This window comes from Corythoichthys intestinalis, chromosome 9, assembly GCF_030265065.1.
Source record: "Corythoichthys intestinalis isolate RoL2023-P3 chromosome 9, ASM3026506v1, whole genome shotgun sequence".
Taxonomy (NCBI): domain Eukaryota; kingdom Metazoa; phylum Chordata; class Actinopteri; order Syngnathiformes; family Syngnathidae; genus Corythoichthys; species Corythoichthys intestinalis.
Genome location: NC_080403.1, coordinates 32,456,124 through 32,468,468, shown reverse-complemented (window position 1 = coordinate 32,468,468; position 12,345 = coordinate 32,456,124). Strand labels below are relative to the sequence as shown.

General features: G+C 39.4%; 1 long non-coding RNA gene across 1 annotated transcript; it reads left to right on the top strand.

Annotated features, from left to right (window-relative positions):
- Positions 1-7,534: 7,534 nt before the first annotated feature.
- LOC130922373 (uncharacterized) lies at positions 7,535-11,255 on the top strand. The gene is made up of 3 exons (XR_009064495.1): positions 7,535-7,689; positions 7,822-7,879; positions 10,284-11,255. It is a non-coding gene; the product is annotated as an uncharacterized LOC130922373 (long non-coding RNA).
- The last annotated feature ends 1,090 nt before the right edge of the window (positions 11,256-12,345 follow it).

The following is a 12,345-nucleotide window of genomic DNA, read 5'->3' as shown; positions in this document are numbered from 1 at the left end:
TTATAATTCATTATTTTTCAACCGTTTGTTGTTCATTTAATTTTTTCACCATAAATGCGAATGGTCTGCTCACATAAAGAAACCCAAGCATCCACGTTTGGTGACAATTATTAGTCAATAGTGGCAGAAGGCTTCAACATTCACTTTGAAGGCAACTTGCGTATTGGCCCAAAACGTATAAAGAAATATCAATGTCAATATTATCCTATGTCAATTTTAAATGTTTTCAGTAGCAGATATTATCAGCCACCTGACAAAATTGGACAACTCCAATAGCCATCCTTTGAATACTACACTTGGTTGTGTTTCCCGTTTGTATTGCTATCTGTTTAAGGAATTTGCTATGGTAACAAGGCTTTTTTTTTTTTTTTTAAATTAAAATAACTGTGTTGAAACAAAATATGACATGAGCAAAACCACTAAATCTGTCAAGCCATCTCACTCCTTTTTTCTTAAAGCTAATTTTCCCCTAAGCTCTGTTTGCACCAGATGCAGTATTGGCCTGCAAGCGATCACTCTGGGCAAGCGAAGTGTTCCCAGGTGACCATGCCATCCGCACTGCTTTTTAACAAGGACACTGGTTGGTTTTGGCAGTATGTACAGTACTTTTCTTTTCTTTCTTGTTCCAAGCAGTTTCACAGAGTATTAACAGAACATCATCTCGTGTGCAGTGAGTCCCGGTGGTTGCCCATAGATGGCCATGCTCAGCTCTTAAGATAATTGCAATGATACATGTTGCACAGACGTCAAGGTCTCGTATGTGTCCTCTATACATGCATAGAACACCACCTGTTATGCTTGGCAACTGCTCACACACAAAGTGGAGGAAATGACTTGCAGCAAATGTGTTGGGAGTGAAATTATATTGGTGGGTCAGTCTAATAGTGTGAACAAATGCAACATATGTGACGAAGTTGTTGCCACAATAACACTTAAGAACATAGACTTCAAATGAGTATTAATACAAGAAACATTTAAAATGTATACAAAATGTACCTTTGACATATCACATTAAAAACTTTCTATGGAAGAAAAAATAATGAAAAATATATGAAAATAAGATAATCACTGTCTTTCTCGTCCGTAACAAAATTATTCGAAATGTTCAAGAACAACCAAGGGTCAAGGCTTCTTAGGTATGAAAAGTTTTGGAATATTAAAATCACGGTCCAGACTATACAATGGAGCAAAAACATTTTAACATGTCATGAAATGGTCCCCACCGAGAAAAAAGTCCAAGGTCCGAAATGGACACCATCAACCCGACTAAAATTTGCAGCTGCCCACAAAGACAAGCCTAATCCCTACTGGACAAATGTTTTATGGCCCGATGAGACAAAGATTGAGCGATTTAGTCCCAAGTATCTTTAGAAGAGTCACTTTTAGTCTTTCAAATCTCAGAATGCTGTGCTGTGGTGTGCAGTCCATGCCTATGAGACCGTCTCTGCGCGCTTAAATACTATCAGAAGCGCTGACCTCACAGCTAAAATCTAATTGCCTTATTTTAATTTCCTTAGTTTAATAAAGTCTAGCACCCGTATTTCATAGCCATTGTTTGGGTGCTCAGCCTCCAGTAGTGTATTTGTTTAGAGCTGCTAATTCATGAATCTGCCGAGCTGCAGGACAACCATCCATAAACTGTTTAGTAAGGAATGGCTCAAAAAAAATGGTGGAGGGGCTGAGTCGAAGTCTTTACGTTATTTAGTTATTCATTGCTGATGCATTTTTGCTATTTATGTACTACAATTAGTACGAACTAGAAAAATCCCATTTTTGGGATTTGAAGACACCAATTCTATCAGGCTTCCCGCAGGGTCTTAAAAAGTATTAAAAGTAATGAATTTATGAATTTCAAAATAATACCTTAAAAAATCTTGAAAAAGTATTGAATTTTCGTATCTGGGTCTTAAAATTTATTATATATGTACCTTCTCCGTGTCTCATTTCTCCTGAAAAGTGTCATTTGTCATTTTGATTAAATAACTTAGCCTAAATACTTAAACAGGGCGGAGGAGCCAATCATTGAGAACACAACGCAGCCCCAGGTCAAAATCCCATCCCATGGGATTCCCGCTTGAATCCCGTGACACGATGGGAGTCCCGACAAAATGTCATGCTCCACACTACACAGATTTTTTTTTTACACCTAGCCATATATTTCATAATAGGGAGATTGGGAAATGTAAACTCAACGAAGTGTGGTTGAGTAAACAATCCTTTCGCCCTTGGCTCAAACCAGTGGATAACGGTGTGTTTGAGGCTTTTTGCATCGTATGCAAAAACAAGATTCAGTTGGGTACAATGGCCATGAAGGCGCTAGGGTCCCATGCTAAATCGTCCAAGCATACTGTATAACCTCCATGAGAGGAAAGAAACAAACTCCCTCCATTGCGGGCGTTTTTCAATCTCCCTGTATGAGACAGCCAGCTGCTCATGGGCCTGAAGAGACAGAAGCTAAAGCCAGCCAGCAAGCTGCTAATGTAAGCGAAGCGACAGCAGCTAACACTAGCCAGCTAGCTGGTAGTGCTGCAGCCCCCCTGCATCCCAGCCCAGCTACGATTGGTAGTGGATTTGCGAAAATGGATCTACGCACATCGTCTGGGTCCACAGCAACCATGAAAGCAGAGGTGTTGTGGTTGCCCGACAGTTAAAGATGACGCTCACCACGCTAAATGCTAATGCTAACGAGAACGCCTCTACTTAGCCTGTGGTCTGTGTCTGCGCTGTGGTGATGTTGCGTAAGTAGCCGATTTACAGTGGGGTAAATAAGTATTTAGTCAACCACTAACTGTGCAAGTTCTCCCACTTGAAAATATTAGAGAGGCATGTAATTGTCAACATGGGTAAACCTCAACCATGAGAGACAGAATGTGGAAAAAAAACCTAGAAAATCACATTGTTTGATTTTTAAAGAATTTATTTGCAAATCCTGGTGGAAAATAAGTATTTGGTCAATACCAAAAGTTCATCTCAATACTTTGTTACTGTTGTACCCTTTGTTGGCAATAACGGAGGCCAAACGTTTTCTGTAACTCTTCACAAGCTTTTCACACACTGGTATTTTGCTGGTATTTTGGCCCATTCCTCCATGCAGATCTCCTCTGGAGCAGTGATGTTTTGGGGCTGTCGTTGGGCAACAAGGACTTTCAACTCCCTCCACAGATTTTCTATGGGGTTGAGATCTGGAGACTGGCTAGGCCACTCCAGGACCTTGAAATGCTTCTTATGAAGCCACTCCTTTGTTGCCCTGGCTGTGTGTTTGGGATCATTGTCATGCTGAAAGACCCAGCCACGTCTCATCTTCAATGCCCTTGCTGATTGAAGGAGATTTTCACTCAAAATCTCTTGATACATGGCCCCATTCATTCGTTCCTTTACACAAATCAGTCGTCCTGGTCCCTTTGCAGAAAAACAGCCCCAAAGCATGATGTTTCCACCCCCATGCTTTACAGTGGGTATGGTGTTCTTCGGATGCAATTCAGTATTCTTTCTCCTCCAAACACGAGAACCTGTGTTTCTACCAAAAGTTCTATTTTGGTTTCATCTGACCATAACACATTCTCCCAGTCCTCTTCTGGATCATCCAAATGCTCTCTAGCGAACCGCAGACGGGCCTGGACGTGTACTAGCTTCAGCAGGGGGACACGTCTGGCAGTGCAGGATTTGAGTCTCTGGCGGCGCATTGTGTTACCGATAGAAGCCTTCTTTACTGTGGTCCCAGCTCTCTGTATGTCATTCACGAGATCCCCCCGTGTGGTTCTGGGATTTTTGCTCACCGTTTCTTGTTATCATTTTGACGCCACGGGGTGAGATCTTGCATGGAGCCCCAGATCGAGGGAGATTATCAGTGGTCTTGAATGTCTTCCATTTTCTAATAATTTCTACCACAGTTGATTTCTTTACACCGAACGTTTTGCCTATTGCAGATTCAGTCTTCCCAGCCTGGTGCAGGTCTACAATTTTGTCTCTGGTGTCCTTCGACAGCTCTTTGGTCTTGGCCATAGTGGAGTTTGGAGTGTGACTGACTGAGTTTGTGGACAGCTGTCTTTTATACCAATAATGAGTTAAAACAGGTGCCATTAATACAGGTAACAAGTGGAGCCTCGTTAGACCTCGTAAGAAGAAGTTAACCTCTTTGCCAGCCAGAAATCTTGCTTGTTTGTAGGTGACCAAATACTTATTTTCCTTTCTAATTTGGAAATAAATTCTTTAAAAATCAAACAATGTGATTTTCAGTTTTTTTCCCACATTCTGTGTCTCATGGTTGAGGTTTACCCGTCTTGACAATTACAGGCCTCTTTAATCTTTTCAAGAAGGAGAACTTGCACAATTGGTGATTGACTAAATACTTATTTGCCCCACTCTAATACGCAGCATTTTTACATCCTGCACACATTCCACATTTTTATTTTCAAGAAATAGATCAACACAAATTCGTAGATTTTGTTTTCCTTTGTTGATATGGCTGTGAAATGGGTATTATTTTTTTGTTGTTAATTGTCTTAATTAGGTCTTAAAAAGTCTTAAATTTAACTTGAGGAAACATGTAGAAACCCTGTTCTTTTTATGTATTTGGATTGTTTATTGTTTAATGTATTATTTACTTATCATATTTCGTGGATTTCTAATGAGGGCTTGATAACTCTTTTCTTAATATAACTCTGACTATGACCCTTTCTGAGATTGACTTCATATATTTTTTATTTCACATGTGAGAAATAAACATGAACCAAACTAAACTATACTAAACTAAACTAAAGTAAGAAATTCATAACATTTACACAACACAATTCACACAAAAATGTGAAAATTTGGAAGGAGGGGAAAACTTCTGCAGCAATGTATACGCTGGACTGGTTACGAGTCAACCACTGGGTACATAGGGGCACGCAACCATTCAGACTCACATTTACACCTACTGTATTTGGGTGACTAGACATTTCTAGTCTTCTGCCAGCCTTACAGTCATGTTTCTGGAATGTGGGAGGACGCTGCACCCAGAAAAAATGTTCACTCCACCCAAGAAGGCCTGAGTTAAGATTCAAATCGAAAACCTGTTACTCACCATGTCCTCCTGTAGCAAATAAAAACATTGACTACAGTAAAAATGAGTCTAGGTTCCTTATTCACACTTGGCTCCATCTTTTGGAGCCCTTAGAGAGCCTGGCAACATTAAATGGCAAGCTTGAGCATCACACTGTGGCTCCCAGAGATGTTGAGCAGAACAAGGGACCAGAAGCCCGACAGGTGAAGACAGTCACAGGGGATGCTTTCCTCCCTGAGACGTCCCTGAAGGATCAACTTAGAATTCGGCAGTGCTGCTTCCTGGCAACTGGCCAGATACTTGGACAGTTGCTACACAAGTGAAGGCTTTAATAGTGCTCCTTATGATTCCCACCACACCACAGTGGTGTCAAAAGCCTGTTGTCATTTAGTAGACGATACTACCAGACTTCCTAGTTATAATGGATTAGGCAAGGGCGTAGGTTTGCATAAGGACGGTAGGGACATAACACTACCAACTTTTTAGGATGCTCAAATTGCCCCACTAACTTTTAAGCAACCTTATTTGCATTATATAATGACTTCAGTTATACAGGTAATTTAGATTGTCTTTCCGAATGTTGTAAGGATAGAATTGACCCTACCATTATTAAGTGAATTACCTTCATTACGTTCAGACTGTCATTTACCCCTTTTCACTTGCTGAATGTGCCAGTCCAGTTTTTTCCCCCTCAAACACGTTTGATTGGCTGGTGACATCACCCCCCCCCCCAACCACACACACACATGTCGACAACATTCGGCCCCCCAACCCCCCCCTTCGAAGATGAGGGATATTAGAATTCTGTTTCGGCCAGCAGCAGCAGCAGCAACCACTGGAAGTAATGTAAAAAGACACCAACGTTGTGGAGGTGGGGAACACACCACTAATTTTGCTACTGAAAGTCCGACCTGCATCAGAGTTAGCATAATATTAAACTTTGTGAATTTTCTAACCTGCAAAACTAGAGTAGGAAGCTGCTTAGGGAGACGTGTCCTCTATGTGTTTTATATTTTTAACGTTAATTAAACTGTGAGAAATGTAGTGAACCGAAGCTTACCCCCTTCTCCCTAATATTTATTTTTATTTTATTTATGTCGCCTTAAAGCAACCCAAAGGAGCTTTCTTTTTTTTTTGTTGTTGTTGAGTTTGGTTGTGTTTGTGGACAAAAGCAGTAGTGTTTTCCCTGAAGGAAGGTTACATTTTTATTTATTTTTGGTATTCCTTAACTCAGACGTTTTTTTCCAGTTATATTTAATTTCTTTATTTAGACAGACAGTGTTGAGTGGACTTAAGACAATTATTTATCTTTGACTTCCTGGATAGTTAAGCGATTATTGTGTATGTTAATATAATTTAAATTATGTTCAAATATTGAAATTTAAATTTGCTATTCTGAAAGTTTTCAAAATGTTTCTTTCGTAGTTTTTGTAAACAGGTTTGAATCGAACGATGTATCACTTGAATACATATGAACGTTAGTATAAGTCAATATAGATTTATTTTGCATTGATCATTTAGCCTGTTAATTTGTTTTGGAGTGTCAAATGATTACTGGCGATCCTGTTTGATAATCGCAGAATGTACATCTATTAGAATGTAATATTAGCCTTGTATTCCCCCAAGACTTTAGGGTTAAATGAACACAGAAGAGGAGTTGCGAATCACAAGTTTACTTGAATTCCATCCACGTTAATACAGGTGTGTGTTGTTCTGAAGGAATAACATAAGACATTGCCATTAGGAGTTAGAGCAGATGGCTCGTAAACAAAACACAACAAAGTGAAAGACAATATAAGAGTGGCAATAGTACTATCAATAAGGTTCACTTGACATAAACAATTACTATAACTAAACAATAATAATATTGAATTAACAAGTATTAAAATGATAATAGGCACTCACTTGGTGTTGGACGCACACAATAACTTGGGATAAAACAAGGAATTGTTACTAGTTCGGATTGAATGAGCAAAGTAACGTCCTCTCTTTGCAATAATTAATAGGGATAAAACAAGGAATTGTTACTAGTTCGGATTGAATGAGCAAAGTAACCTCCTCTCTTTGCAATAATTAATTAGGTTTCTATTCGTGAGAAATGTATCCCTGACCCCCGTTCACCCAATCTGTTTGGTCTTATTAATGTCCCGTCCCCAGCAATAAGTGTACATGCAGGTTATGCTGTTATATGGTCCCTACCAACGTTGAGACCTAACCTACACCCTTGGGATTAGGCGTCTATATCCGTCAGTGGCAGCAAATGAGCTAAAACGAAGTGAACATCAGCAGATGGATATACGAGAGTCACATAACATGCGCGAGAAGACTAAAATAAGATTTAAAAAAAAAAAAAAAAATTGGAATAGGAGTTACTGATTTACGTCTCAACAAGAACGCAATTTTTTTTTTAAATGTGATGCTAAACAATAGCACCTCCTGTTGTCCAAAAGTATGATTTACGAGATAATTTCCGACTGTCATGGAGTGACACCTAACGGAAAAGCCAAAAGTCACAAGTAAATCAATCTGACTTGAAATTGGCGAGATTTTGAAACAAAGCCTATGCAGTACCTTTTTTTTCTTTTCTTTTTTAAAATTATTTTCCTCCACGCTTCGTTCTTCTGTTCGGTGTCCCATAACTGAAGGTAAGAAGGGAAAATTGGAGCATTAGCTTGATTTAGCTAGCAAGACTAATGAGACAGAGGAAAGAGTAACATAGGACGCCACTGAAACTTTTAGCAGAATAGAACTAAACCATGTTGTTTTATGTTTTACAGACATGAACAGAGTGCGCAAAAGTATAAAGACGCCTATGCGGGAAGTGTGTTCCTGAAAGTAAGTGAAAAAGAAAAATGTGCTGCTGTCCATTTTGCAGCATGATAGGGTTCACTCTTGTAGGAATAGAACTGAAATGAAAATATTTCTGTGTTTGCTATTTGAAGCCGCAAATTCCTTTCTAGACTGTATTTTGTTTGAATCACTGTCTAACACTAACCAGTAGATGACGACATACTCCAAGTGCCTAGCAGTCTCCTTTGGTTTCCCAAAGCTCCAAAGGAACACTCAGGACGCTGAAGTAGTACATCATTGGATTAACAGGGGGCGCGTTTGCCTTCCCTTGACTTGACACATAAATCAGAACAAAAATGTCCCACACTCATAGTTTGTGGTCAGTGTGGATTCTGAAGGTGGAGTTATGGGTGGAGTTTAGCAGTAGAGACATTCTTAAAGCAAAGAACTAAGCAGTCTGAAACCAAATACAGGTTATACTGAATTTATTCATTCATTATAAAATGGTACTTTTCCAAAAATTGTTGTTGAGCAGGGAAAGTACTAACAAATTGGGTGATCATTGGGATCCGCGATAAAAAGTTTGGTCACTAGGATAATTTGTAATGATCAATAATCCTGGACTCTTGACTTCAATATGAATGCAAGTCAAAAAGTAAACCAGCCTGAATGGTTAGGAAGTTCATCTTTGCTACTTGTAAATTAGTTGGAAGCTCCGGAGTCATGAGAAATGGGTCAAAAACGTCATTTTTAGATTTTGCACTTTTATTTCATTTATTATTGTATTTGCAATATAGCTGACCCAATTGAACTGAAATCTAACATAGTTACCAGTGTTGTTTTCGTCACCGATAATGAAAATATTTCATTAAGTAACCCTTTTTTCATGACAATGAAGTCACAATGACATGCTGAAAACGTGTCTTGGAAGACTAAAACATAACTAGATGGATGCCAGTTGTCGTCTGACAACACGAGAATGAGATGGTAAATGGTGTTATATGTATAGCGCTTTTCCACCTTTCAAGGCGCTCAAAGCACTTTACACTACATCGCCATCTACCTACTGGTGACACAGCACCAGGAGCAATGTGGGGTTTAGTATCGTGCTCAAAGATACTTAGGCAAGTTCATCAGGGTAGAGAATCGAACCCACGACCTCTGGGTTGGGGGGCAACTACTCTACCACACTATCCCGGGATGAAAGATGAAAATGATGATGAGATGAAAATTCGCCATAGTTTCCGTCATAAATTCACAACGTGTGATATTTTCTTATTGTATGTGTGGTTAGAAAGCATTTAGCAGTGTTTAGTCGTGTCACTCATGTGACGTGCTGTGCCTCTTATGCGACCCACCCGCCCCACACACATGCTCCGGTGAGTAAGCCCGTGCCCATTCCAGGCTCATTTTGTGAAACGTGTCAGGTGCTGCTTGGTAAGTTTTGCTTTCTTATCTTGGCTAGACATGCCATGTTGCTTTAGCCTTTAAAGGTCTTTGCAGAGTAACTTGTAGTGTTAACATAGCGTTAGCATTAGCATTTAGTGCGGTGCCACAGTGTCTTCTTAAACTATTGGAAAACATTTTAAATACAGTTCGTGGCGTCCAGGTGAGTTTAAATAATTGCAAATAATGTGCTTTTTCATGCGGAGTGTCTATTATCATCATGAAAATGGTGATGTCCTTGTAGACTGACAGTTATGTGCTCATCTGTCATGTTCATTCGAAATTGTTGGAAACCTTTTATTTATTTATTCATGGACTAAAACTTTTTAAGTTTATAGACGAACACATTTTGAGAACTGTCGACTAAAACTAGACGAAGACGAAAACATTTTGAAATGATTAAAATATGACTAAGACTAATAAGTACTTTCGTCTAAAAGACTAAGACTAAAACGAAAATTAAAATGGCTGCCAAAAACAACACTGATAGTTACATTATAATTTCTCTTTGTTGCACATCGAAGGATAAATATGGATTTAAATTTTGACCATTGCATTTATTATTCAATGTGTTTTTGAAAATAACATTCCATGACTGCAACTGCTGTTGTATGTTTGCGGCCTCTTTAAATCATCATGCTTTTCGGACATTGTTTGTCAACTTCCCCCATGGCGCCGTCCTCTGCATGCCATGTTGTAGACTGCTCATCACACCATGAGTGTTCCGTTTCAGCAAACAGCACCTTCTACTGTCAGCTCGAAATATATTCAAGCCTCTCTCTTCACATGTGGACCACAAGTATTTTGTGAGTCAGAGTACTGAAGGAAAGAGCTGCTTTCATGATTTGAGTACATGGGGAAAAAAATAGATTTGCATCTGGAATTGTGATATGTAACAAGGGATCCATGCCAGTATCTAAAAATCCCATCTGATTATATTTAATATGGAATATTGCTCAATCAGACAAAGAGCGTTTGAAATAGTTGTGTTTCTCAATGACAGGAAGGGACTATCGCATAGGAAGTGGAAGTAGGAGCGTCCCTCACAGTCACAAAAGCCCCCGCATTCGGCCACTTGCCTGCCCATCCTGTAGCTGAGAGCCGTGTGAGCCAGGAACACCCCCTCTCCGCAAGCCGATGGCTGCCTGCTAGTATTTTGGTAATCGTCATCCTCCCTGACCTGCTGGCCCGATCCTGGCGCCAGGAGTCTCCACACCTCCCCTCGCTGATTCCCCCCAAGCCCACGGATAATTCAAACCAGCTGTTGCAAGGTGCTTGCTCCTAGTGATGGAAGTATCCTTTGCCAAAGTAAAAGTACCACAGCAGCAATGTAAACACATATGACAAGCACGTCCCGAGAACAGTAAAATATAGTTGATCTTCTCTGTGTCGGAGGTGAGGCATCAATTAATTGTTCCATTTCTAGCAGAAGCAGGTGGAATCAGTTTGTTTTGTGGATCCATTTGTATAGCTATGAGATTTTGATGAGAGAGGAAAGACAAAAAAAGTTTTGATGCATCAATCTGTTTTTAGTTTTGAGACGTTTTTTCTTTTACATACTTCCCTTCAAAGCATCTAGTATGGGTTTCTTTCCTACTCAGTAAGTGTGTGAATGTGAGTTTGAATGATTGTCTTTGTGACCCGTGATTGACCGACAACCTGCCATGGTGTAGTCTGCCTTTTGCTCGAAGTGACTTAAAATTGTGGGGGGGTGAAAAGTGATCATTTAACTAGGGTGACCATATTTTGATTTCCAAAAAAGAGGACGCACAGCCCGGCCTCAACATGCTTGAATTTTACTCGAACTTCATCAAAATATGCTGATATCACTTTAATATATTTAAAGTGTGCCTCCTCTGTCTGGATAGAAAAAAACAGTTTTATTTAAAAACATTATAGCCATATAGTATAACCAAAGACACAAATTCAAATTCTCAAAGGTTATTCAACAGGCTTTATTATTCCTAAAAAAAAGAATAGTCGAACAATAAAAACGCAAAGAAAAAAAAAAAAGATATTGTATTATAATGGAAATGTAGTCCAGTCAATACACACACACACAGTAGGCTATGTGCCAACTAAACATTTTTATAAATTACTATCACGACAATTGTCGTTGACAAATTGTCATTCCCACTCAATTGTTATTCTCATTCAATGTTTTAGATTGCAAACGAACAATAACCGAAATAAACTGACAAATGGCTCAACCAGCATGTTTCCAAACGCAGCAGTTTAAAAGTACTTTTCCCAGAATGCTTAGTGTGGCTTAGCTCACTGACAGCTAGCGAGCACCGGTAGCCGAGGCAAAATCAAACATTGCTACATAAGTTTACAATCATCGGCAGCGCAACGATGCGGCACCAAACAAGATTTTGCAGATCACACCAGTACAAAGCTCTGACAGAAGTCAACAGTTGCCTAAAAGTAAGTTTAGCAAGTGTACATACCAATGGCATGTGAGCTCCTGTCGTGACGAAGGTTTGTTTGTGAATGAGAGTTGACAGTTGACGCCATGATAAAGCCAGGCTGTTACTGCACACGCATGTGCAAATTTGTAACCAAATTAGAAAAATGGTATTTTCATCTTAATGACTCTTTTGGGTAAATGAGTATTTGTTTATATACGTATTGATCGTAATAAAAGTCTTAATAACTGGGCAGACTCTCTGGGAACAGGTCACAGGCAGCACAGTATCGTAGTATTCTGTGCAAAGTGTCAGTCAATTTCAACACATGCTAATTTGTACCGTGAACAAGAATGAAAACCGGATATTTCCATGAATTTATAAAACCCCACCGGACGCCCAAGACAGGGTGTGGAAAATTGGGCAAACGAGGATGTTTGGCCACCCTAATTTAACTCCCTTGTTGCAAAACATTTCAAACAGCGTTGAATTTAATGACACAGTGATCATATTCTGTATATTATGTGTTTATACTCTAATACTGAGATCTGAGATTAGTTTGCTTCTTCACCAAATATGTTGGCTTTTGTCTTTCTTTGCACAGAGTCTCACTGATGCATTATATATATCCAGGCCTACAACAGGCTTGCTGGGTGG